General features: G+C 43.8%; 1 long non-coding RNA gene across 1 annotated transcript in view; it reads right to left on the bottom strand.

The window, feature by feature from the left end:
- The window catches only part of LOC121917486, a 5,434-nt gene extending 1,722 nt beyond the window's left edge, over positions 1-3,712 (bottom strand). The window contains exon 1 of the long non-coding RNA XR_006101040.1: positions 2,501-3,712. This is a non-coding gene — a long non-coding RNA (uncharacterized LOC121917486). The remainder of the gene's footprint in view (positions 1-2,500) is intronic.
- Positions 3,713-4,600: the final 888 nt, after the last annotated feature.

The raw sequence follows: 4,600 nt of genomic DNA, 5'->3' as shown, positions 1-4,600 counted from the left end.
TGCCACGGCTGTGTGAAGATGCCAGCCACAGATGAAGGCGAAACATCCCAGAACATGGCCACATAATAATAATAATAATAATAATAATAATAATAATAATAATAATAATAATAATAGTTTTATTTTTATACCGCCCTTCTTGCAATCAGGGCGGTGTACAGCATTATACAAAACATAATACATACAATAAAAAACATTTACAGTTAAAAATCACATTAAAACCAATTCTGGCCAGCTTGCCACTGCTGTCAGAGGGGGGAAAGACTAACTGGAACTGTGTCCGGGAATGCTAATTTGAACAAGAAGGTTTTTAATCCCTTCTTGAACTGGGCTAGGGAGGTGGCTGAGCGGAGCTCTCCGGGCAGCGAATTCCAGAGGGTCGGGGCCGAGGTGGTAAAGGTCCTCCTGGATGTGGAGGCCAATCTTGCCCCTGGGACCCTCAACAGTTGCTGCCCAGATGTTCTGAGTGTGCGGGGCGGATTATATGGGGCGAGGCGGTCCTCAAGGTATCCTGGGCCCAAGCCATTTAGGGCTTTATAGGTTATAACCAACACCTTGTATTGCGCCCGGAAACGAATAGGCAGCCAGTGCAGATCTTTAAGCACTGGTGTTATATGACTGGCCCTGGATATGCCAGTGACCAGTCTGGCTGCCATATTCTGTACCAGTTGTAGCTTCCGGGTTTGGTACAAGGGTTGCCCCATGTAGAGCGCGTTGCAGAAGTCCAATTGAGAGGTTACCAGAGCATGTACTACTGTTTCAAGGTCCCTCTGGCCCAGGTAGGGACGCAGCTGGCGAATCAGCCGAAGCTGGTAGCAGGTGCTCCTGACCGTCGCGTCCACCTGAGATGTAAGGTGGAGCGACGAGTCAAGGAGCACCCCCAGACTGCGTACCGAGTCCTTCACGGGAAGCGTGATCCCGTTCAGGACAGGTGGAACCACCGCCATTCCCGGGCCAGGAGAACCTATCACGAGCACCTACGTTTTCTCTGGATTCAGACTGAGTCGGTTTTCCCTCATCCAGCCCATTACCGACATAGCCCGAAAAACCCACAAAACTGTGGATGCCAGCCTTCAAAGCCTTCATCTTCACAATCTTTTCTCACTGTAGCAGCTGGGTGAATGATACCTGAGCCACTCATCATACTCCAGCAAGGTCATGGGGGAGGTCCAATGTGTACTATACTTGAACATCATAGAATCATAGAGTTGAAAGATACCACAGGGTCTAGCTAGTTCAACCACTTACCAATGAATAAATCTAAATCTAAAGTACAAAAACATTCCTTGAACTATCCTGAAAAAACAAAGCAGAATCTATCACTTTCTGCAGGAGTCTATTTCACTATCAAGTAGCTCTTTCCATCAAGAAATGCTTTCTAATTTTTACTTGTAATTAATGTTCTTGTATATTGAAGACATTGGTTTGAGTTCTTTCTCTGGAAAAACAGAAAACAAGTTCACTCTAGTCAAAAACACACTGCAGAAATCATCCAGTATGAGACCACTTTAACTGCCCTGGCTCAGTGTATTTTGGAACTCACTCCTCCATCTGATAGCTTGTTAGATATTTAAGGATGCCTATCGTATCATCTCTCAATCTTCTGTTCTCCAGGCTAAACATACCCAGTTCACTCAGTCATTCCTCACACGGCTTGGGTTTTAGACCTTTTGCCATCTTTTTCATCTTCCCTTGTTTCAACTTCTTCAACTCTGGTGCTTAGAACTGGATACTGACTCCTCACTCTGAGTGAGGTCCAGACAAAGAAGAACATATGGTCTGATACTGCTCTTTATCTGGATGTGATACTACTGCTAATGCAGCATGGACTTGAATTAGACTTTTTACTAGCATATCACACTGTGATCCACTAAGACCTCTATATCTTTTCCGCACGCACACCGCTATCAAGTCAAGTGTCACCCATCCAATATCTGAACATTAAATTTTTCCTGGCTAAACCTTACATTTATTGTTCATTCATCATGAGTTATGGGCCAGTTATCTAATTCGTCAAGATCATCTTAAATCTTGATTCCATCTTCTGAGATAATAGCTACCTGCCTCCCCCTCGCAAGGAATAAAAAAATCTGATGTCAGAATTCAGTGGCTATAATTCTGAATGGCTTAGCTAAACCCTGTGATATGAAAATACAGTTGTCCCTCCTTATCCACGGATGTTTTATCTACAGATTCAAGTATCCATCGCTTGAAAATATCCCCAAAAAGTATAAATTCCAAATAGCAACCCTTGATTTTCCATTTTATATAAGGGACACCATTTTACTATGCCATTGTATTTAATGGGACTTGAGCAGCCACGGCTTTGTTATCCATGGGGGGTCCTGGAACCAAACTTCAGCGAATAACAAGGGCCCGCTATAATTCTTAAAGAATGACATTGACTGCCTCTTTGGTTTCCATACCAGTTTAAACTGCTGGCATTTACACCACCTTTAAGGTTCTAAATGGCTTAGGATGCAAAAATCCCAAGGCTCACGTTTTCCTCAGATCATCCTGTCCATCCTGTCTTCTCAGACCATCTTAGAAAGTTCTTCAGCTGAGTATTGTCACCTGGTGAGGGACCATATAGACATAGACAGATAGATCAGATAGACAGACAGATAGTTAGATAAACAAACAGGCAGATATATAGATACATGTGCACACACACAGGCACACACACACATGCATATAAAGGAGAGGGACTTCTTTGCAGTTGACTCCTAATTTTGGATCTCTCTTCCTAAGGGTTAAAGACCATTGATAGTACTATCTTTTTGAAGATGGATCCTTTCTTATTTGCCCAGGCATTTGAAATTGTTTTTATTTCTTCTTTCTTGTCTGAGCTTTTTATGGCCCTTTTGCCTTTTAGTCATTATTTGAAGGCTGATACATTTGTGTTGTATTGATTTTATTATACTGTACTTTTAAATTGGCTTTATTGTTTTTCTTCTGATATGAGGTTTTACGGCCTTGCTACCTTTTAGTCTTATTCTTTCGTTGATTCATTTGTGTTGCATTTTACATTTTTCTAATATAGACCTAGAGTTAGAAATGGTGGGTTAAAGGAGGGAGGGAGGGAGGCCACTTATATGTGGGTCCAACCCTAGTGGCAAGTGGCTGCCACTTATTATTAGTAACTGGCCAGGGCCCATGACGTTTTGCTGTCTGAGGTAGCACAGCGAATGGCTCCCTACATTCAACAAGCCAAGCTGCAAAGTGCACAAGTCAGCCAAGTTATTTTTGGTACATAACATGAAAAATTACAAAAGAACTTCTCCTCAGCCTCCGGCAATAAGCATAGAGTAACAACAAATCACATAACTACCTTTTCCTGTCTTTTTATGGCACTCTAAAACCTACTGCCTGAGGCCACCACTTCATTTTACCTCAGGGCCAGTCACTTGAGTCTTTTTGTGTGATGTTGAATCCTCCCTCAGTTTTATGGCCACTCCTCCCACAGCTGCTTGGGGTCCTGTGGCCCTCTCCTGGTACCAAGCCACTGTTGGAAAACAGGGCCCAGCCCCTGGATGACACCTCTGGCACAATGACCTCGTGCCAAGGCAGGGAGGGACGGCCATAAAACCCTAGCAAGAGACCGAACAAGAGCCCCCTGTTTTCCTAATGGCCAAAGTGGACCTGCTTTGGCACTTTGTTGTTGGTGTGCCTTCAAGTCATTTCTGACTTATGGTGACCCTAAGGTGAAGGTATCCTGGATTCTTCTTGGCACGATTTGTTCAGGGGAGGTTTGTCACTGCTTTTCCCTGAGGCTGAGAGAGTGTGACTTGCCTGAAGTCACCCAGAGGGTTTCATAGCTGAGTGGGTCCTCCCAATTTGGTGTGATGTTGCCCCTGAACCTGGAAGGTGTTGTCCTTCGACTGTGCCACACAGAGTTCAAAGAGGGCATTCCCTCCTTCCCCCTCTCTCTGTTCCTCCACACCACCTGAACTGAGAAGAGCCATAGCTTGGCAAAAAAGATTGGCATAACTGTTTTTTCTCCTTTATTTTTTTAGGTGAGGCAGTGAGGTGTATTGGTTTGAGCATTGGATTCGGACACTAGGGACGTTATCAGACAAGGGAAATTGGAAGTATAATCCAAATGCAATCATTATTGTGTGATAGACTACCACACGCAATTTCGGGCAATGGAAAGTCAGTTTGAATGCAATTCGCATTCACTTAACTTTGCTGAACTAGCGGATTCACGTGAATGCGTTCTGGCCCCACTTTCTTTTCATTTGAAATTAAGAGAAATTCCTCCCATGTGATAAACTCCTAGGAGATCAGGGTTTGAATCCCCACTTGGCCCTGGAAACTCACTGGGAGTGATCTTGGGCAAGTCATACTCTCTCGGCCTCAGAGGATGGCAATGGCAAACCCCCTCTGGAGAAACATATCAAGAAAGCCCTGTGATAGAGGTGGTTAAGGGTCATAAGTTGGAAATGATTTGAAGGCAAACAACATAGGCAATTTTTAAAAAACAATTTGGCCTGATTCAAAGATATAGCTGCGTTAGTCTGTAGGATCAGTATGGAGAGAGATCTTGTAATACCTTTGAGACAGACTACTTCCTCTGATGCTTTAGATCAGGGGTAGG

The sequence above is a fragment of the Sceloporus undulatus genome, unplaced genomic scaffold, assembly GCF_019175285.1.
Source record: "Sceloporus undulatus isolate JIND9_A2432 ecotype Alabama unplaced genomic scaffold, SceUnd_v1.1 scaffold_20, whole genome shotgun sequence".
NCBI lineage: Eukaryota > Metazoa > Chordata > Lepidosauria > Squamata > Phrynosomatidae > Sceloporus > Sceloporus undulatus.
Note: the sequence above shows the minus strand (reverse complement) of the source record. Positions and strands in the feature narration are given on the sequence as shown.